The sequence below is a fragment of the Rana temporaria genome, chromosome 7 (genome assembly GCF_905171775.1).
Source record: "Rana temporaria chromosome 7, aRanTem1.1, whole genome shotgun sequence".
Lineage (NCBI taxonomy): Eukaryota > Metazoa > Chordata > Amphibia > Anura > Ranidae > Rana > Rana temporaria.
The window spans coordinates 83,729,219-83,752,459 of NC_053495.1; the positions used below are offsets into that span (position 1 = coordinate 83,729,219).

Sequence of the window (23,241 nt, forward strand, 5' to 3'; positions counted from 1 at the left end):
GCTTTGGGAATGACAAGCTCCCGATTTTCCACTGCTGATTCATCAGCCAGGATTTCAGCGTTGTCAGCTGATATTTCCTCATAGTCCCAGGCAAAGGGAGCCCCATCCTGCTGCTGAGCGGAGTCTAGCAGCTGTTTGTAGGCTATTTCCAGCTCATGTTGCCGCTCTCGTTCTCTCTGTTGCCGCTCTCGTGCTCTCTGTTGCCACTCTCGTTCTCTCTGTTCCTGCAGCTGGAGGTCTCTATTGGTATTCTGTATGGCCGTCTCTGATGGGTTAGCACCATATAATGCCAACCGTTGTTGAACTCGCTGCTGGAACAAGTCTTCAACTGACCGGGGTCCTGCATCACCATCCCTCTGATCCATCTCGGCTAGCACAATGATCAGGGTGGCCTTGTTCTTCCCACCGGTCCCTCCACGGCTCTCAAGCAAGTCTTTTAGCATGGTTCTCCTCCAGGCTGCATAGCTGGTCATTCATGGTGGTGGTTTGGAGTTGTCCCAGTAACTGGAGAGCAAATCCCACCGCTGCCAACCAATGTGACGAGATCCTTTCTCGCCCGGTTCTGCTCTCCCAACACTCCTCTGCTACCAGTGAGTCAGCTTGCAGATTGCAGCGTCTGATGGTCCAGTCATCCAAGGTTCCGGGATCCGAATTACAGCTATGTGCCATTCAGACCCATTAAGAACAAACACCAGGCAGGCTGTATGTAAGTTCAAACAGGACTCTTTATTTTCAAGTACACAGCACACTTTTATACAGAATTTTGGAACATCCCACTCCCAACAACCGCTTTCCTATTGGTCAATTGTAAAGTATATGCAGTCTTCACTCAAGTCCTCCTTGACCATGCAAACGAGGACTTGAAATTGTCAACAGGGATTGGTCCAATAGCTTGGATAGAAAGACTTGTGTATTGAGACAGAAGCCCCAGGGGGTAATCAATGTACACAATAACCCGATCTACTTAATTACTACCTCTGAGAGGTTACATTGCTTTAGACAATAGAATGCTAATTCAATACAGCTGACAGGAGGCTTCTGACCTTTAGAACAATACAAAGTCCCTTAGCGTAAACACATACATCTTCAACCACACATAATAGATTCAATTAACCTTCAATCCCTAATTCTAGCCAGACGGACTTGCTCCGACACCCGCTCTTAACCTGCAGAACACAATAAAAGGTATTTCACAAGCTGGTTCCACTTAGCATTTCAAAAGCCTTGCATTGAATGTCCCTCTCCTGTGTAACAGATGTCAAGTACACTTTAATATCTCAAGGTCCATGACAGAAAGAAAGCGAGCTTTGGAAGTGTTACGTTTAAAATCTGTGTTGGCTCGTTCTTTGTAGAGGAGGAGAAGGAGCTCTCGTTGGATTTGGGTAATGGAGGGACAGTGAGAAGAGGTCCAATTCTTTAAGATAGCCCTTTGAGCGACAAGAAGGCAGAGTAGAGGCCAGTCTTTGTAAGCATGCAAGGGGTTTGGGGTAGCAGGTGTGGTTGAGCCATCCTGTCGAGACCATTGGAGTAGTAGGGGGTCCCAGTAACCAAAGATAAGGAGTAGCAGGTCTTTTGGCAGTTTCAGCAGGGTAATTCCAAAAATGTAGGCCAGCACCTGTTCCCAGAAGGTAGAGATGTAGGAGCATGCCCAGAAGCGGTGTGTCAATGAAGGTTTCAGTTGGTGGCATAAGGGGCATTCAGCACTGTTTCGATCCGTTGCGGAATGGAGGAAGGGTACGTGAGCCCGGTGGAGGATTTTCAGTTGGGTTTCTTTCCAGATTTCATTCGGGGTCAGTTGTTGGACTTTGTTGAAGCCCTGCAGCATCTTGTGAAAGATAGGTGATCGAAAGTCCTCTTTAACATATGGCACCTCATCCCAAATAGATTAAATGGAAGGTTTGGAGAGGATAGAGGATTATAGCGGTGCCAATTATAGAAACCAGACGTAACGTTATATCAAAAATAGAAAATTTTATTCAATTTATACAAAGTTTAAAATAAATTAGTAACATTCATTGGTGGGAGCTAATTATGGAGACAATTATTTTTTCTCTTGAACAAGACTACCCTACTAGTTTCGCCCTTAGGCTTCTTCAGGGGTTTTAGGACTTGATCATCTCAAAGACAAAGCTCTAGAATGAAACAAAACAATTTTTACAATCATCAAATAGACAGTCATTTATAATTTAACAGTTAATGTCAAGTAATAGCGAATAATAACGAGTTTGGCTGGGATAAGTGGCCGAGCGTCAAGGAACCATGGTCCCAGAAAGAAAGGGGCGCCAAAACATGTCCCAAAAGTCCACATCCACCCCCAGTACTGAACCACCCTGTGAAAGAAAAAGGGGGGAACACAAACACCCATAACAAAAAGAGTTTTCCCAGATGGGGTTGTTGCGCAGCTCTGATAGAGAAAGGTTTAAACCATGTAGTAAAAAATATATATTTTATTTGATTCACATGTAAAAAATGGGAACAAGGAGGGATGGCGCAATGGATGGAACATGAGTTATAGCAGGTACACAAACAGCGTTTACATGAGTGTGTAAAACGGTACACAAATGGTGTTTATACGATCAAAAATATGCATCATAATATAAAAAATTCTAACGAACGTTTCGACCTGTTAAAGGTCTTCTTCAGAGAAATTTTGTGTAGCTGAAAGGGAACAGATAGTGGTTAGACATCTCATGATTGTAATTTTAAATATTGGAAAATACATTATTACGTTTTAAGTTTGTGTCTGCTAATACAAAAGGCCTGAATATGGAGAAGCAGTAAGCTACAATACAATATAGGCAGTTCATATGTGTTTAATACAGAACAATAATATTAAATGTATTTTTTTGGGGGATTTGTAGTCCCCTTACCTTGATGCGGTGTCACAGGTGAGTGCTGCGGGCCGGATGGCTAGATCAAATGGCCCACCCAAGAACGCCCCCCATCCCAGGGAGTGTGGCAGCCAGCCACGCCATGTGGAGCTCCTCGCTCGACACCACAAGAGGTCACCCCCAAAATAGGTGGGGCGGGTGGTGGAAGGACCGTACTCACCCTCTTTTTGCTTCCCTTTGCCACTTTCACACCTACCCCCCCTCCCCCTCTTTCAACCCTTCCCCTCACTCTTCCTTTTCCTTTTTTCACTTTCCTTGTCTCTTCACTTCTGTTATCCATCCTCACTCTTCTTCCTTTCCCTCTTACTTCTTGCACACCCCTCACTCTTATCTTCACTTCCCCCCCTTTCCCTCTTTTTTTTTTTTTCCCGCCTTCACTTATTCACTCATCACTCCCACACTCTTTTTATTCAATTGGTTTTTGCTGTCACTACCTCTTTCACTTTGCACTTAGCACCCTTGTTCACACATCTTTTTTCAATCTTTCTCACTCTCCATTTATCCCCAGCTTCCCTTCTCCCCTCACTCCCTTGCCATCTCCCCTCCCCCATCCCCTCCTTTTCTTCTTTCCTTCCTTCCTTTCCCCTTCCCTTTAATTTCCTCAGCCTCCCTTCCTTATTCCCTCATTGCTTCCTTCCTCCCTCTCCTTTGTCTTCCCTCCTTTTTTCTTTTTCTTTTTCTGGATTTTCCCAGCATCTTTACCCCACTCCCCCTTTTTCCTTTTCCTTCTCTTTCCTTTTCTTTCTCCCTTCTCCATTTCCTCCCTCCATTTCCCCTCCCCCTTTCCTTTCCTCCTCTCTTCCCTCTTTCCCTTTTTCCCCATTCCCCTTCTTTTCTGTCTTTTTTCCGTGCCATAGGGAGACCTACGTACCCTTTCTTTAGAGACACACTGCTTTAAAATCTTTACACCGGCATCCCTTGGCTTTTTTCCCTGTTACCGACAGTTCATGTCGGTCCTATCTGTGTCTTGTTCTCCTACCCACCCATCCTCAAGGACCAATGTTCATATCATTCAATTACCTGTTATGCATGTGTATAAAGATACAGTCCATAATACTACCGTATTATCTTGCTTTCAGGCTTTTTCAAGTTTTCCTTCCCATCACCTCCAATCTCCCCCATCCCTCCCGGGCTTTCGTACGGTCCTTCCACCACCCGCCCCACCTATTTTGGGGGTGACCTCTTGTGGTGTCGAGCGAGGAGCTCCACACGGCGTGGCTGGCTGCCACACTCCCTGGGTTTGGGGGCGTTCTTGGGTGGGCCATTTGATCTAGCCATCCGGCCCGCAGCACTCACCTGTGACACCGCATCAAGGTAAGGGGACTACAAATCCCCCAAAAAATACATTTAATATTATTGTTCTGTATTAAACACATATGAACTACCTATATTGTATTGTAGCTTACTGCTTCTCCATATTCAGGCCTTTTGTATTAGCAGACACAAACTTAAAATGTAATAATGTATTTTCCAATATTTAAAATTACAATCATGAGATGTCTAACCACTATCTGTTCCCTTTCAGCTACACAAAATTTCTCTGAAGAAGACCTTTAACAGGTTGAAACGTTCGTTAGAATTGTTTATATTATGATGCATATTTTTGATCGTATAAACACCATTTGTGTACCGTTTTACACACTCATGTAAACGCTGTTTGTGTACCTGCTATAACTCATGTTCCATCCATTGCGCCATCCCTCCTTGTTCCCATTTTTTACATGTGAATCAAATAAAATATATATTTTTTACTACATGGTTTAAACCTTTCTCTATCAGAGCTGCGCAACAACCCCATCTGGGAAAACTCTTTTTGTTATATTTTTCGGGGTGAGCAGCCCCATTCTCTCCACTTCAGTGTCCAGTCCTTTCCACAAACACCCATAGGGGCAGAAGAACACCTACCCAAAGTACTGCATACGACCTAGTGAGGTAGCCCAATCAAAGACAAGATGAAACAGTTTGGCCTCAATATGGCAGCTAGAACAGAGCATTAAATAATTGATATATTAGTTTTGCCAATAATGAATCCATATCAATAGTTCAGCAGCAGAAACCAATAATTAAAAGGCATACACAGTAAAGAAAGAAAGTCCTATAACTAATGAGCCTACCTGAAATTCAGAGAAAGGAATCGAATACAATTCTGAGGCAACTATCATAAGGTATAAGGACAGCTGGATCATCAAGGTGCATATACAATGCAAACACCCTGGGTGCTGGTAGGTGTTGAGGGATACGGTCTGCAATGAAGGCAGAGTCCCTGAAAGGGGAGGGGAAAAGAGAGGGAGGCATCAGAGTATGCATTGACGATCTAAAACAAAAAACAATAATACGAAGAAACAGAATACATAGCCACAATTTGTGGTTTCTTTTCTAAATAAAGTTCAATATTCTATGTAATGTTAATTTATTATCATTATTTACTGTTTGCATTGATGACTATTGTATAATCTTTGTCTTACACTGAACTATTTTTGTCCATTATTGTATCCTTTGGCTTGGATATATGGCCGGGTGTCACTACCAATATCCGGGATTTCCCATAAGTGGTAGAGGGTTAATCCTGGGCTGGTCCCTTTTTGGGCACCTACCTGTCCCTCTTGCTCTCCCTACCCCTTCAAAGACTCATAGATATCTGCACCTCCCAATTTATAATCTAAATTCTCCTCTGAATAATAAAACTTCCTTTCCCTTTTTCTTCCTCTGTCATGTTTGACAATCCGTATCGCCTTGTGTTGTCTGCATTATGCTTAACCTATCCCGATGGAGCACGGGCGTGTCCACGCTATTCATTGGCTATGGCGGTTTAGCCATAACCTCTTGTGACTGCAGGGCATGTTGGGGGCTGTAGGCCCTCTGACTACCTTGCGTCACATGATCCGGTAACGCTGTCGCGTCGCCTGTCGGCGGGCGTTCACCGTGTGATGCGGTGCAGTGTCATATTCTGCTCCCTATCACAGAATGCAGCCTAAGTCACGTGGCGGCGAACTGCGCATGCGCAATGCGTTCCAACGCCAAATGTGATGCGTTCCAGGGGATTCACGACACTACCCCTCAGTGAACCCATCACAATTTGTCACGGAAGTGACGAGGAACCATAACGAGGAGGCATACACAGAGCGGGGGTGGGGGGCGGGACAGAACATGCAGATCCAATGAGAAACCTACAAAGAGCGGGGGGGGGGGGGGGGGGGGGGGGGGAGACGGAGGAGAAAGAGACATGCAGATACATTAGGCTGCATTCTGTGATAGGGAGCAAACGGTGACACAGCCCCGCCTCCAGCCCCGCCCCCAAAGCAGAGGCTTATTGAGGTCCGTAAAAAAACATAGACTCTCTGGCTTTTAAAGCATCCCCCATGTATAATAAAATGTCACATTGTTTTGGTGTGCGCAATAAAGACTGTGAATAAAATGTGTATGTAGGAGGAGAGCTTCTGAATACCATCAAACACATTTCATTTTATTCCTCATTTCTATGGGAAAGTTTAAGGTGGAACTTTAGGTTTGATTAACTTTGAAGTGAAATGTTACCCAAAAAGTAAAGTTCCGCTCTTCTGTATTTTTTTAGGCTCCATGTACACGGGACCATCCTCACCCCCCCCCCCCCCCCCCACCGCCATCCTCCCAGCTGTAGGGATCACCCCCCCACCGCCATCCTCCCAGCTGTAGGGATCACCCCCCCACCGCCATCCTCCCAGCTGTAGGGATCACCCCCCCAGCACCACCATCCTCCCAGCTGTAGGGATCACCCCCCCCCCCCCACCCTCCCAGCTGTAGGGATCACCCCCCCCCCCCACCGCCATCCTCCCAGCTGTAGGGATCACCCCCCCCCCACCGCCATCCTCCCAGCTGTAGGGATCACCCCCCCCCATTGTGGGGGCTGTAGGCGCTGCGGCGCTGCGCTGTTATGCGTCGTATTGACGCTACCAATTACGTTGCCAGCCTATAAAACGGCGGTCTCCGCTCACTAGCATCTGCTACTGCCACGGACACTGGAAGCACTCCATCTATGAGTGCATGGTAAGTGAGAAGAACATAACCCCTAAATGATTGAGCTCATCCACTGTAATGCTCCAATGCATACTCTGATGCCTCCCTCTCTTTTCCCCTCCCCTCTCAGGGACTCTGCCTTCATTGCAGACCGTATCCCTCAACACCTACCAGCACCCAGGGTGTTTGCATTGTATATGCACCTTGATGATCCAGCTGTCCTTATACCTTATGATAGTTGCCCCAGAATTGTATTCAATTCCTTTCTCTGAATTTCAGGTAGGCTCATTAGCTATAGGACTTTCTTTCTTTACTGTGTATGCCTTTTAATTATTGGTTTCTGCTGCCGAACTATTGATATGGATTAATTATTGGCAAAACTAATATATCAATTATTTAATGCTCTGTTCTAGCTGCCATATTGAGGCCAAACTGTTTCATCTTGTCTTTGATTGGGCTACCTCACTAGGTCGTATGCAGTACTTTGGGTAGGTGTTCTTCTGCCCCTATGGGTGTTTGTGTTCCCCCCTTTTTCTTTCACAAGGTGGTTCAGTTCTGGGGGTGGATGTGGACTTTTGGGACATGTTTTGGCGCCCCTTTCTTTGTGGGACCATGGTTCCTTGACGCTCGGCCACTTATCCCAGCCAAACTCTTTATTATTCGCTATTACTTGACATTGACTGTTAAATTATAAATGACTGTCTATTTGATGATTGTAAAAATTGTTTTGTTTCATTCTAGAGCTTTGTCTTTGAGACGATCAAGTCCTAAAACCCCTGAAGAAGCCTAAGGGCGAAACTAGTAGGGTAGACTTGTTCAAGAGAAAAAATAATTGTCTCCATAATTAGCTCCCACAAATGAATGTTACTAATTTATTTTAAACTTTGTATAAATTGAATAAAATTTTCTATTTTTGATATAACGTTACGTCTGGTTTCTATAATTGGCACCGCTATAATCCTCTATCCTCTCCAAACCTCCCTGCAGCATCTTGTTTATTAGGTCATCATCCGGGAAGTCTCTTCCCCAGTTGGCTGCGGATGAGGATGCCAGAGGGGGGATAGTCTTTTGGATCAAAAGTTTGTATATGTCTGAGATTTTATAGGATCCCTCCAAGAGCAGCTGGTTGATGAAGTTGGGGGGAAAACGCTTGCAGGCCTCATTGCAGGTAGCCCTCAGATAGTTGACGCATTGCCAGAAGTGGAAGGCATGAGATTGGGGCAAAGTAAAAGTCGTGGCGACATTTGCAAAAGGTAAAGGATGACCAGTAGAGGTATCACATAAAGAGGCAAACTGTGTGAGACCCTTTTCCTGCCAGATTCTGAAAGGTTTGTGATCCAGACCCGGAGGGAAACTTGGGTTTCCTTGTATCGGTAGGTGTCTTGACATGAATGGGGATAGCCTGAGGCTCTTCCTGGTTTCTCTCCAGGCGATGACTGTGTCTCTGAGCAGTAGGTTGTGCTGGAGTAAGGGGGTGATTGACTTCCACTTGCAGTAGAGGAGAGCCACTAGAGAGAAAGGGTGTACCATAGCAGACTCCAGAAGATAGTTCGAATACCTTGAAGATTGCAATATCCAATCTAAGCCGGTTCTCAACAAACATGCTAAATTATAGGTTCTAACATTTGGGAGACTAACACCTCCTTCGCGTCTGGGAAGAAATAATTTCTTTAAAGCTATGCGGGGTCTCCTGCCCTGCCATATAAATTTGGATATAGCCTATTCAATGAGCTTAACGTCTTTATAGCGAAGGAGCAGAGGAATAGTTTGCATCGGATATAATAGCCTGGCGAGACTGACCATTTTTACGAGGTGACATCTTCCCAGGAGCGAGATGGGCAGATCCAACCAGTTCACCAATTCCTGAGAAATTTTAGAAATCAAAGGGGGGTAGTTCAAGTGGTACAGAGAGGAGGGCATTATGCCAATTTTGATGCCGAGGTACGTGATATGGGATTTAGTGACAGAGAAAATGGAGTGGCATGTCCAGGGGGGGTCGGGCAGAGTACCTAAGGGGAGAATTTTACTTTTGCCATAATTTATCCGGAGACCCGAGCAGGAGAAGCCCATTTTTGCCATGGATAAAGAGAGCCATTCGAAGCTAACATTATCGAAGGCTTTCTCCGCGTCTAGTGTGATGATGGCAAAGTCGCCTGCAGGGTGTTGTTTAGCATGCTCCAAGGCCAACATCACTTTGCGAATATTTAGAGTAGCTGTTCTGCCTTCCACAAAGCCAGATTGTGCTGGATGAATTAGAGAGGGGATGATGTCAGAAAGCCTATTGGCAACGATTTTGGATATCCAGGTTTAGTAGGGAGATGGGTATATATGAACCAGGCTCGAGGGGGTCCTATCCCTTCTTAGAGAGCAGTTTGATAATGGCCTGGTTTCCCGATGGAAGGTAAGGGCCGCCGGACCACACGCCGCTGTACACCTTATGGAGGGTGGGTTCCACTATTCTTTGTAGGGTCTTGTAGAATTCACCCGTGAATCCGTCGGGTCCCGGGGGCCTTAGAGGGGGTAAGTTTGCGAATGGTGTTCGAAAACTCGGGGAGAGACCTGGGAGCATTAAGGGCCTCTAATTGGGAGGGAGTGATTTTGGGAATTGCTAAGTGTTCTAGAAAAGCGTTTGCCGTCTGCTTATCAATGGGGTCTGGAGCGTATAGGGCCGAATAGTATTGGAGCATCGCCTTATTTATCGTTAGTGGTGTGGTATTAATGGTGCCGTTGGAACCTCTCAGGGACATAATGAGTGGGTCGAAAGGATCCTTTACAGAGTCTAGCGAGTAGCTTGCCTGATTTGTTTCCAAATTTGTGGAGGGTGGCATCTAAATTAGCTTTTTTGACTGTTTCAAGAGTGCCTGCCCAAGTATCAAAAGATCTCTTAGCTGCATGCCATTCGTCTCTGTTGCCAGGGGAATCATAGGATTGGAGGTTTGGATCATCCGCGTGGGGGGCATTTGCTGAGGAGTATTCTAGCCATGCTTTCTCCATGAATTGCTAAAAGTCAGCATGATTATGGAGGTAAGAGGGGAAACGCCAGATCTTGGGGTGGGAAGGTAGGTCGAGGTTGGCAAGTTGGACTGAGACTGGAGCGTGGTCAGAGATGGCAATGTCAAGGATGTCGTGGCAGATACCATAGGGAGTAAGTCGTCCGAACCAAAAAGATAGTCTATTCTAGTGAAAACGGCATGAGGGTTGGAATAAAAGGTAAATTCCCTGGCGGGGTGATTTAAACGCCAGAGGTCCTGGGGGTGAAGGGACTCCATAGTGGATGCGAAAAGTGAAGGGTTACAAGGGGCATTGTCTGAGGCGTTTAGGGGAGGATCTGTCTTCAGCCTGATGCAGGGTGTCATTGAAGTCACCTTCAACCAGATGGGGGAGGTGGGTGTTTTGAAGCAGCCACAAAGAGAGTTCACTGTAAAAGGATTTGCCGGGACTGTTAGGGGCATAAACATTAGAAATAACCATTTCCTTGGATCCTATTTTTACATGAGCCGATAAAAGCCTACCTAGGGAATCTGGTTTTACTGCGATGACCGAGCATGGGAGATTTTTGTGAATCAGCAGGAGAACTCCTGCCTTACGGCCAATGGCTTCTGAGCCCAGGACTGTGCCCACCCAAAGTTTTTGCATGCGTGTGAAATCAGAAGTTGACAGATGGGTCTCCTGTAATAGTGCTGTGACGGTATTGGTATGATATCCCCGTCAAACAGTCCCTTCTTCCCATAACAGAACATCACAGAATCATCCACACATGAGCCCAAGCTTACTGCTGGAACCAGAGAGCCTTTAATGGTATAACACACAGCTGATATGTAATTTCCAAAACTGTTACAATGACAAATCTCCGCCCCCTCACACTGGGGCTTCCATACAGATCATGGGCAGACATTTCGGAGCCGACTCTGAAAACACATTTTCTTTAGATAATGACATCAGTGGAGTTAATTACTAGGTGTAACAGAATACATTATCTAGACAGCTTGGCCCCGCATATAGAAGAGATAATTACCACAATGAAGCAATCAGAATAATTAACATGACCCACTTCTAATCACAGTAAACAGTAACCACGGCTTCTTCACACAACATACTAGATCAATTAACATTTCAACAGCCTGTTAGCAGAGTGAGTCACACCTGAAATCACCTTCCAACACAGCATTAACCAAGCAGGGAGAATTTAAACTGAAGCATCCTTCACAATGGCCCCCCTTTTTCTCCCTGCTCTGGCAACCCGGTTGGACCTTCCCTGGTCCAGTAGGGTTGACGGGTTCAGAGCTTTTAGTCCGAGGTTAACTCCGTTTGGCGTGACTGACCTCCCTTGGCAACTGCTTCAGACTCAGGTATGCCACCGGGTCGTCAGATCACACGCCGGTCAGTCCCCAAGTCTTTGTGTGATCTGCAGAGTCACCAGAAGTCAGTGTGAAGACGGCGAATGGGTCTGTGCGCCGCCATCTAGGTGTCCCGCTATGGGAGGGGCAGGTTATGGCTCTGAAGTGACAATCACAGGAGATTCATAAAAAAAAAAAAGTTATATTTGTTGAAATGCTGTAGCACTGGTGCTCAGAGTTCGGGGGGGGGAAATCAGTGCCCCATAGGGTCAGCCACCCTCTGCTCCCTCCGCAGCCACCGGTTTTCCTCTTTGAGCTTCTCCAGCTCCATCTCTAGTTCATGGAGCCTGGGGGGGTCAGCCTGCTGTGACCTCAGGTGGTTGTTCTCCTCCTCCATGCGGCTTATGCACTCCTCCAGCTCCATGTACTCACGGATCAGCTCTTGCTTGCTCATGTCCTGCAGGCTTTCCACGTGGTCCTTCATCATCAGAAACTGGGTGGTGGTGTAAGGGGCCACCGGTGGGCCCTTGGCGAACATCTCGGCCCGCATCTGGGACACCCGCTGCGACTCCCTCTCCTCCAGTCGCTTCTTTTCCTCCCAGGTCAGCTTGTTATACGGCTTCCAGGACCTCTTCTTCTTGGAGGGTGGCCGGCGGTGCCTCTTTCTGCCCAGCTCCCTCCAGGGCCCCTCCGGCTCATGGCTGTCGCCCATGACCAGCTGACAATGGTGTTCCCTGTTGTCCGTAATAACAGATTGTACCATGAGGGCTTCGTAAGGGGTGCCCAATGGTTCTTCCTGACCCAGCTCCTGGGGATCCCAAGCCGAGTCTACACAATGGGCTGCTGCTGGTGGGCGGTACCCAGGTTGAGACCAATTTGACCTGGTGTTGTCATTCAGGGGGCAATTCTGCTTGAAGTGACCCAGCTGTTTGCATCGGAAGCAGCGTTGTTCGTTGTCCTCCTGGCGTGGATAGCGAGGGCTAGATGTCACCGGTCTGTTAGGAGGTTGGTATCTAGTGGCTGGTGGGTGTGAGGGCGCCATTGGTCGTGGAGGTTGTACCTGTGGTGTGACCTGGTTTGTCTTGCGAGTATCCGCATATTCATCCGCCAACTTAGCGGCCTCTGGTAGAGTCATGGGCCTGCGATCTCTCACCCAGTCTTTGACGTCCGTCTGGATGTGATTGTAAAATTGCTCCAGGAGCATTAGTTGCAAAATGTCTTCTGCGGTGGTGGCCTGGCTGCTGTTAACCCAGTTAGAGACCGACAGGGATAACTGACATGCCCATTCCACGTAAGAGTCTTTCGTGGTTTTGCGTGAATCCCTGAACTTCTGTCGGTGGGACTCTGCATAACGAGCCAGGAGCACTTCTTTAACCCGGGCGTAGCTATGGATATCTTGATCTGGCACGGTCCGGAAAGCATCAGAAGCTTTGCCTGACAGTTTGCCTGACAATATTGCAACCCACTCTCTTCTAGCTATTCGGTGCAGGTTACATTGTCGCTCAAAATCTGCCAGGTAGTTATCAATTTCACAGTCCTTTTCATCAAAAGCTTTAAAAGCGCTAAACGGAATCTTCCTTGTGTCTGCTGTGCTGTACTCACTGTTTGGAGAATGTGCGGCTGCTTGTTGGACTGCTGCCAGTTTTAACTGTAGCTCTGCGTTTACTAACAGGTCCATCACTTTCAGCACCACATCCGCTGTTGGGTTCGGACCGAACCATGCTAGCTTCTCTCTCATTACTTTGTTGGCTGGCGATTCCTCCTCCTGAATCACTGGTGTCTCCATCTCTTGTACTGCTGGCGTTGCTGCAATCCCGTCCTCCTGGTCTATCTCCATTAATTCTGCTATGATGACACGCTTGGTTTTGTTGCTAGCAATCCTTCCACGAACTTCCAGTAGTTCTTCCAGTGTCTGCTTGGAATCCGGGTGTAAAGGGGAATAGAAGGGAAAATCCCGCTGCTGCCAACCAATTGTGATGGTATTGGTATGATATCCCCGTCAAACAGTCCCTTCTTCCCATAACAGAACATCACAGAATCATCCACACATGAGCCCAAGCTTACTGCTGGAACCAGAGAGCCTTTAATGGTATAACACACAGCTTATATGTAATTTCCAAAACTGTTACAATGACAAATCTCCGCCCCCTCACACTGGGGCTTCCATACAGATCATGGGCAGACATTTCGGAGCCGACTCTGAAAACACATTTTCTTTAGATATGACATCAGTGGAGTTAATTACTAGGTGTAACAGAATACATTATCTAGACGGCTTGGCCCCGCATATAGAAGAGATAATTACCACAATGAAGCAATCAGAATAATTAACATGAGCCACTTCTAATCACAGTAAACAGTAACCACAGGGCTTCTTCACACAACACACTAGATCAATTAACATTTCAACAGCCTGTTAGCAGAGTGAGTCACACCTGAAATCACCTTCTAACACAGCATTAATCAAGCAGGGAGAATTTAAACCGAAGCATCCTTCACAAGTGCAATGTCCGTTTTAAGTCTTTTTAGATAGCGAAGGACATTCATTCTCTTGTTAGGGGATCTAAGTCCCTTCACATTCCAGGAAACTATTTTCATGTTAGGGGGCCTGAGAAAGGGGTTTGAGGAGTAGTTACAGAAAAGTCATCGCTCTGTTTGGAACGAAGGGAAGTCACCGGGGTGAGGTGGAGTGTGCCGCTCACATCCCGGAGGGCCGGTGGCAAAGAGAGTAGGGGTACGTTGGTGCATGGGGGAAGGGAGCAAATAGGGGAGACAGGGGGAGAACCTGAAACAAAAGCAACAAAAACAACAAAACCAATTGCGAAAGCTTCGCTTTTTTCTGCATGGAGTCACTGTATGAGCCGGCCCCCATGTCACGACCCTGGCAACATGAGACCCGGGAGCCCGAGATGGGGTGCGAGGTGTCATGCGGCTGGCATAAATTTGTGAACGGGGAAGGAACAATAAGGTTGCATACAGTGAGACCAGGAGGTGCATTTAAAAACAGAACAACAGAACAGCAACCTGGGGGGACATAAAAAGGAGAACAAGAACAAAAAATACAAACAATGTTAACTGAGCAGAGTCATATTAGAACAATAGGAAGAGAAGCGGGCAGGAGGACGAACAAAGTGCAATGGTTCATTTCGGGGTGGTCCGGAAGGGGTCCGGGACCGAAGCTCTGAAACGTTAGGGAGAGTCTTTCCGCGGGCTTCTTTGGTCCAAGGGAGGGTTGAGTAGAGGGGCTTTAGAAGGGGTCTGGGAGTGCGGACTTGCATGCCGGGATCGTAGGAAGGCTTCTGCTTCAGAGGGATCCTGAAAGGATAATTGATCGCCATTTGGAGCTTTGAGGCGGAGAATGGCCGGAAAGGCTAAAGTGAATTTGATTTGCTGTTTGAAAAGTTCTGTGCAGACCTGCTGAAAAGCTTTCCTTTTCTTTGAAACCTCAATTGAGTAGTCAGCAAAGACCAAGACCCTTATTCCATCAATTTAGATTTGGCGGGATTGCCTGAATTTTTGCAGTATAAGGGACTTGTCTGAGTAGTTAAGGTATTTGGCGATTATTGGTTGAGGTGATTTGCCTCCTGAGTTGAAGGCCCCCATGCGGTGGACCCGTTCTACCGTGCAGGGGCCCGAAAGGCCTAGAGCTTCTGGGATGCGCAGCGCGCAGAAATCTGAGAGTGCAGATGCTTGGAGCGATTCCGATACTCCTATGAATCGCAGGTTGCTCCTCCTGGACCCATTCTACAAATCGTCCAGCTTTTGTAAAATGTACTGGTTCGTTTTTTCTTGGGCGTGTTCAGTGGCCTGTGCCTGATAAAGCTCTTCCTCTACATTGGAGAGACAGTGCTCTAGTTCATTTAGCCTGGTACCATGTTCCCCTAGCTGGGCTTTTATTTGTGCCATCCCAGCATTCACAGCCTTCTCCACTGAAGCAGCTATCATGGGAGTCAGAAGCGCTGCCACAGCCTGGGCAATGCGCTCTGTGGTGTTATCCCCCATTTGCTGGGGCACTGATGTGTGTGGAGAGGGAGGGGGAGAGGTATCGCTGCTTACCTCCATTGCCGCCGGCAGCACTGGTGCATGTGAAGCGGAGTAGGCCGAGACCGGGGCCTCGATTTGTGGATGCGCCGTCTGGGCCGTATGGGTGCGAGCGCCCGATTTTTCAACAGACTGGTCCATGGTGCCGGGGGGGGGTATGCCCAGAGATGGAGGGAGGCTTGCCGGCGTCTCAGGCCATTTTTTTAAGCCGAGTTGTGTTAGTGCTGCGGGAGCCGATGAGGAGAGCAGCTACTCCATGCGGCGCCGGAACCGAAAGTTGCATATTCTTATTAGAGAAGTTTTTCCTCCGGAAGCAAAAAAAAAGAGAATGTTCTTCCTGTGTTACTGATTCGCCCCCCAGTGATCTGGGACCTCCCTCTGGATTATTCTCTTTCTTCTATCCCCTGTCCTCCTGAATTGGGGTTGTTATGTGGGCGTGGGGTATATTCCATCCGTTCTGGTAATCCTAACCAATTGGGGACTTCGAGGGCCCCCCCCAAAAAAAAAAGAAGAATTCAGGAAGCTGCTCTGGTTCCCGCAGATTAAAGCTCCGTCCTTCCTTTTTCACAAGCACAGCCAGTGGGTGTCCCCATCTATATGTACCACCATTCAGTAATATATAGTCCAAGATTGGTTTTAGCATTCGTCTCCTCATTTTCGTTTGTCTACACAGATCCGGAAAAATTTGTATCCGCCCCCCCCCTCATATTCCAATGTTCCCACCTGCCATGCTGCTCTAAGAATGTCCTTTTTCACCCGAAAAAAATGTATCCTACATCTCGTGGATTACTCTGGGTACGATTCACTGTGGTGGGCACTTTGTGCACACGGTCTATATCAATATGAGTCTCTGTTTTTTTTTTTTAATAATCGATTCAAAATATCCATCACCATGGTTCTTAGTTCTGGACCATCAATATTCTCTGGCACCCCTTTGAGGCGGATATTATTTCTCCTACTCCTATTTTCGATTTCTTCCGCTTCGAGCTGTAGCATAATTAACTGCTGTGTTTGTGTATAAACCTTATTTTCCAGCATCATAAGACGCATATCTGTTGTGCTTTGCTCATTTTCCACTTTGCACAGCCTTTCCTCCACCCCCCCCACCTGAGTTTGGACCTCCTTAATCTCCCCCCATAGTGTACCTGTTAAATTGACCATAATCTCTTGTATATCTTTCCTGGTGGGTAATGCCTGAATAAGCTGAAAAAGTTTTCTGATGTCTATTTCTCCTTCATGTTCAGTTTGCTCAGTTTGCTGGCTATCATGTACATTTGTCAGGCATACCTGTATGTCATGCTCCAAAATCTTTTGGGTCTTTGAGGGGGTCCGCTGAGCCTGCTCTGCATTCTCATCCATAGCGTCGGAGGCTCCTTCTGTCTCCCAGGCTGCTCCACTCTGCAGCTGCTGCACATGCTGGGGGAGGGTAATTGCCTGTGCTAGTGCTGACACTTCAGGCAGTGCTTCCCGTATCAAAGCACCCCCGTCTCCTCCCGTACTTCTCCTCACCTCCTGGCGTGGGTCCTGTCGGGCGTCCTGTCTCCCCGACATATAGTGGGTAGGGTAAACGTGACATTACAGTGTGAAACGCGTCAGCTATATACCCCACTGTCTGCTGTGAATTGTAGTGCTGTTTCAATTTTTATCATTAAAGGCAACCTTTTTAAGGATTTTGTGGAAGTGCGGCTGTCCAATCTTTTCTTCAAGTTAGGGTAAGCATGGGCTTGTGTGTACTGCACATCTGAGACAATCACACTTGTCCCGCTCTTCCACCTCCTTTGCATGAATGGTGATACGCTGTAATAGTGGAGGTGGCGGAGCCAGTGGTGGTATTAACTGACCAAGCAGCAGTACGAGCAGCTGTATGAGCAGCTCCCCCAAAAAACAGAGGTCCTGTTTGTTAATTTCCTTCACTGAGCTTCAGACAGGTTTAATCCCCCATGTATTTAAATTCCCTTGAGAACACATGCATATAGGGGGAGACAAGAGGTCAAGAAGTCAAGATGTCCAATATACACCCAGTGAGTATTCAGCTCCTGTGTACCTTAGGAGCCGGGGATTTTGTACAAAAAGTTCCTAGAAGTAATATGCTCTTTTGAATGCAGTCATACAGATCAGTCAAATGAGTCAGGCATTCCATTAAAAACCTCCTATATCATTTAAGGAATTATTTGTCCTTCTTCAAGAGCTAGGCTGAAGCTTTTTATTTTTACTGTAATTTAGGCAAAGATGGCTAGATGGACTTATTTGTTATGATTTGCCTTACCCCCTCCACAATCTCAGTCCTTCATGGCTCTTCCCTCAGCCTTCTTTCTCGGTCCTGCCACTTACCAACGGGGTTCCACGCCTGTGAGAGTCTGCTGTCCCCCGTCCGCTACTGGAGATCTTCACCACGAGTCCCAGAAACTTCACTTCCCAGGTGTCCCGTTCGGTCTCAGCGTCAGATGTCACGTGGATCACCAGAGGCTGTCCTATCTTCGTCTCCTGGCGACGAGCTCCAGCCTCTGTCTTACCCCCCTTACTCAGGACACAGCTTCTCCTCCCCTCACCAGACTTAGCGCTCACCAGCTAGGCGTCAGAGCAAAGGCAGCCAACCAACAGCAGCCCGTGCACAGGATGGGGATCGCTGTCTCACTGTCCCAAAAGGTAAAAGCTTTTAGGGAAGACCAGTCCTGATACCTTCATTCTATAGGGGTGCTATATGGGTGCTAGCTGTCCGACAGGTAATACAAGCAGCTATATAAGCAGCTCCCCCTGTCATACAATGGGGGTTCTCAGGGTTTCTCGGGGGGGGGGTTTTTTGCTCTTCCAGGCGGACTCCTATCGGACCGCTACACTCTCAGCGCCGTCAGAGTCTGCTCACTCCATCACGCAGCTGCCACTCCCCCCCAGAAAAAGGAAGTATCAAGGCCTTTCTTAAAGAAATCTACTGAGTTGGCCAGAACCACCTGTGGAGACAGGGCCGATCCCAGACGGGGTGCACAGGGTGCACTGCACCCAGGCGCCAGAGGGGAGGGGGCGCCAAAGTGTCAGGAGCACCGTTGGTTCGGCAATCAGAGCAGGGGAGAGAGCCGGGACAAGGAGCAGCCTGCAAATGCTGCATTAACATGGAGTCGGCTGGGGCGGGTGAGATGGAACTGGAAGCCCTGGCTGCATGTAACCCTGCCTGGGCTTTCTGCGATTTCCCCTCCTCCTCCTCCTGGATCGTGAGAGATCTGTCAATGAGGGCACACTGCCGAGGGAACTCTTAGACACCTCCTCAGCTCTGACACAGCTGAAGGGAGACCGGGTATGCAGAAGATTTCCTGCCTCTGTCTGTTCCGTGCCAATTTCTGAAGATAAGGTCAGGTAGGCATGACTTTCTATGTGGAGGAAGGAGGGAATGAGAATTCCTGCCTGGGGGAGTTTATTTTGGTAGGGAGGTTAAGGAAAGGGGGTGGGTTTGCTTTTGGAGAAGGACCCCACTGTAAGTTTCTTGTAGAGAAGTTTACAGGGGGTGGTTATTGGTAGGGATTTGCTCCTGAGTGGGAAGTTTGTTGAATGAAGGGAGATATTTTTTAGCTTAGCATTAGATATGAGGGAGATATTTTTGCCTTGAGGTGTGATCGGAGACAGGGGGTTTAATATTGTGGGGATATATGAGGAAGGGTGGTGTTTTGCAGTGGGGAGTTTTGGTTGGGGGTGGGGGGTTCTTAAGCAGTAGAGGGGGGGGGATTTTTTCCTTTAATTCACACTGATGTGGCTCTGCAAGGTGCATTTTGTGTGGGCATGGCAGCCCATTTATACTGTATGGGATGCTGTGCCTCCTTAATTACAAAGAAAAGGTCAAACGGACCCTCCATCATTTCTGGCGTCGCAGCCCGCACAGGAATCGCAAATGCAGAGCAGTTTCCAGTGTGGGTGTGATTCCTAGTGCAGCATGCCATTAGGATTAAAGCAGATGTCCGCTGAAACAAAAATGTTTAAAAGCCAGCAGCTACAAATACTACAGCTGCTGACTTTTAATATTAGGACACTTACCTGTCCTGGAGTCCAGCACCATCTGCAGCAGAGGACGAGCGATCGCTCGTCACTCTGCTGCCCCCCCCGCCATCCTCGGTGAGGGAACCAGGAAGTGAAGCGCTCCGGCTTCACTGCCTGGTTCTCTACGGCGCATGCGCAAGTCGAGATGCGCCGTGCTGACTGGCTCCCGCTGTGTTCTGGGAGCCAAGTGTTTCCCAGAACACAACTAGGGGGGGGGGCCGGGATCTGACGTCCTGCCCACAGTCTACCCACAGACTGTGTGGCCAGAAGTGGGTGCAAATACCTGTCTTTAGACAGGTATCTGCACCCCCCTCCCCCCTGAAAGGTGTCAAATGTGACACCGGAGGGGGGAGGGTTCCAACGGACGGGAGTGGAGGTGGAGGGTGGAGTTCCGCTTTAAGGGCCGGTTCATACTGCTGCAATGCCGGAACCCTGTAAATCCACTGGGGGTTCCCACATCGCATGTCTCCTGCCGGCAGGTCACACTGCCCCATGTGAACGACTGGGAGTGCCAATTAAAACTTAATGAAACCCCCAAATCAGTTTGCACATCGCAGTGCGATCTGCAAATTCGGACAGGAATTGGATCGCATGGGTGTGAACACCCAGGGCTCGAGTCCTGCAGGAATGCATGGGAACAACGTTCCTGTACTTTTTCCACAGCAGGAAAGCCATTCTCATTGTCATCAAGGTGCACCCGTCCTCCCCTACCTCGGTCCGCCCATTCCTCCTCCTCCAGCGGCCGCTGTAACAAGTCCCGGCTCTAGTGATAGGGGGAACACTGATCCAATGGCAAATTGAATCAGTGTGATGTAAATTATAGGAGCCGGGACTTTGTTACAGCAGCAACTGGAGGAGGAGGAGGAGGACCGAGGGAGAAGAGGACGGGGTCGCAGTGGGATATTCAAATCCCAGATTCAGACACATGCCAGGCTTCATTGCTAGACACAGATCAGGCTGCATTGCTGCACACTGATCGGGCTGCATTTGATGGACACTGGCAAGGCTGCATTTGATGGACACTGGCAAGGCTGCATTTGATGGGCACTGGCAAGGCTGCATTTGATGGGCACTGGCAAGGCTGCATTTGATGGGCACTGGCTAGGCTGCATTTGATGGGCACTGGCTAGGCTGCATTTGATGGGCACTGGCTAGGCTGCATTTGATGGGCACTGGCTAGGCTGCATTTGGTGGGCACTGGTAGGCTACAATTGGTGAGCAATGGTAGATTGCATTTTTATGGGCACTGATAAGGCTGCATTTGATGGGCACTGGGGAGGCTGCATTAATCTCCTGTACCATGTCTGCAGTCTCTGACCATCTCCTGTACCATGTCTGCAGTCTCTGACCATCTCCTGTACCATGTCTGCAGTCTCTGACCATCTCCTGTACCATGTCTGCAGTCTGTGACCATCTCCTGTACTATGTCTGCAGTCTCTGACCATATCCTGTATTATGTCTGAGGGCTCTTTCTAAACAGACTCTCTAACAGAGGCCCTCTCTGTGTCCATTAGAGAAACCCCCCTCTAGGTCCAATTAGAGTAGTCTGCTTCTCTTTCTGTATTTTGTTTATTATTAAGAGATCATGGGAGGATCTCAATGTAACGATAACTCCTTAGGGGAGCATCTCTGTGTTTGAATCGTTGCCATAGAAACATTTGTAAAGGGGGAGGAGTTAGTTAGATGGCCACGCCCTTGTAGAGGCGCCAGAAATATTTCTGCACCCAGGCACATGTGACCCTAGGATCGGCCCTGTGTGGAGGCAGTCTGTTCCACAATTTTTACAGCTCTTACTGTGAAGAAACCTTTCCGTATTTGGAGGTGAAATCTCTTTTTCTCTAGACGTAAAGAGTGCCTTCTTGTCTTTTGTGTTGACCGTAAAGTGAATAACTCAACACCAAGTTCACTATATGGACCCCTTATATATTTGTACATGTTGATCATATTCCCCCTTATTTTCCTCTTCTCAAGAGAGAATAAACTCAGTTCCTCTAATCTTTCCTCATAGCTGAGCTCCTCCCTCCCTCTTTTCAATTTGGTTGCCCTTCTCTGCACTTACTCCAGTTCCCTGATATCCTTTTTGAGAACGGGTGCCCAAAACTGAACTGCATATTCCAGATGAGGTTTTACTAATGATTTGTACAGGGGGAAAAATATCTCTCTCTCTCTCTCTCTGAAGTCCATACCTCTCTTAAAGCGGAGTTCCACCCTCTTTCACAACATAGCTTCATCCCCTGTAGGTCTGTCCCCTTATGACGTTTTGGCATATATTTATTTTTTATCTTTTAAACTCACAGTTATATTGTATTCCCATTTACATCCCCGCCGCGGCGGCAGCTGCCTCGGCGCCATACACGGACCGCTATGCCTCCTGGGAGAATACATCGCAGAATTGCAGAGGAATCAGCTCGATGTCGGGGGGCGGGACCAGCACAGCAGCTGAAAACACCAACATCAGCTGAGCCAATGGTATGGGATCTGGGCGGTACGCTACGTGTATGTAGCCCCGCCCACTTTCTAAAGCAGCCCAATCATTGGCTGATGTTTGATATCTGCATGGCTCCGCCCCCCGTTCCCGCCCGCCCCCGACATCACGCTGACAGCTGCTCTCTGCATTTAGTTACATATACTGTAGTGTAAGTGAAGCAGACAAATCGGCTCAGTGTGAAACTGCCAGTGCCAAGCAGTGACACCAGCCAGTACCAAGCAGTGACACCAGCCAGTACCAAGCAGTAACAATCAGTGACACCAGCCAGTACCAAGCAGTGACACCAGCCAGTACCAAGCAGTAACAATCAGTGACACCAGCCAGTACCAAGCAGTGACACCAGCCAGTGCCAAGCAGTGACACCAGCCAGTACCAAGCAGTGACACCAGCCAGTACCAATCAGTGACACCAGCCAGTACCAATCAGTGACACCAGCCAGTACCAATCAGTGACACCAGCCAGTACCAAGCAGTGACACCAGCCAGTACCAAGCAGTGACACCAGCCAGTACCAAGCAGTGACACCAGCCAGTACACCAAGCAGTGACACCAGCCAGTACCAAGCAGTGACACCAGCCAGTACCAAGCAGTAACAATCAGTGACACCAGCCAGTACCAAGCAGTGACACCAGCCAGTACCAAGCAGTGACACCAGCCAGTACACCAAGCAGTGACACCAGCCAGTACCAAGCAGTGACACCAGCCAGTACCAAGCAGTGACACCAGCCAGTACACCAAGCAGTGACACCAGCCAGTACCAAGCAGTGACACCAGCCAGTACCAAGCAGTAACAATCAGTGACACCAGCCAGTACCAAGCAGTGACACCAGCCAGTACACCAAGCAGTGACACCAGCCAGTACCAAGCAGTGACACCAGCCAGTACCAAGCAGTAACAATCAGTGACACCAGCCAGTACCAAGCAGTGACACCAGCCAGTACCAAGCAGTGACACCAGCCAGTACACCAAGCAGTGACACCAGCCAGTACCAAGCAGTGACACCAGCCAGTACCAAGCAGTAACAATCAGTGACACCAGCCAGTACCAAGCAGTGACACCAGCCAGTACCAAGCAGTAACAATCAGTGACACCAGCCAGTACCAAGTAGTGACACCAGCCAGTGCCAAGCAGTGACACCAGCCAGTACCAAGCAGTGACACCAGCCAGTACCAATCAGTGACACCAGCCAGTACCAATCAGTGACACCAGCCAGTACCAAGCAGTGATACCAGCCAGTACCAAGCAGTGACACCAGCCAGTACACCAAGCAGTGACACCAGCCAGTACACCAAGCAGCGACACCAGCCAGTACACCAAGCAGCGACACCAGCCAGTACCAAGCAGCGACACCAGCCAGTACACCAAGCAGCGACACCAGCCAGTACACCAAGCAGCGACACCAGCCAGTACCAAGCAGCGACACCAGCCAGTACCAAGCAGCGACACCAGCCAGTACCAAGCAGCGACAC

General features: G+C 48.3%; 2 long non-coding RNA genes across 3 annotated transcripts; one reads left to right on the forward strand and one right to left on the reverse strand.

Annotated features, from left to right (window-relative positions):
- Positions 1 to 1,951: 1,951 nt before the first annotated feature.
- LOC120945455 lies at positions 1,952 to 21,657 on the reverse strand. 2 transcript variants are annotated; one of them, XR_005750583.1, is made up of 4 exons: positions 21,581 to 21,657; positions 5,006 to 5,154; positions 4,797 to 4,871; positions 1,952 to 2,132 (listed from the first exon to the last, which is right to left on the reverse strand). It is a non-coding gene; the product is annotated as an uncharacterized LOC120945455 (long non-coding RNA). The 2 variants fall into 2 exon arrangements; XR_005750582.1 differs by lacking the exon at positions 21,581 to 21,657 and adding an exon at positions 5,357 to 5,627.
- On the forward strand, positions 6,770 to 7,806 carry LOC120945454. Its single transcript, XR_005750581.1, has 4 exons — positions 6,770 to 6,914; positions 7,015 to 7,163; positions 7,298 to 7,372; positions 7,626 to 7,806. It is a non-coding gene; the product is annotated as an uncharacterized LOC120945454 (long non-coding RNA).
- Positions 21,658 to 23,241: the final 1,584 nt, after the last annotated feature.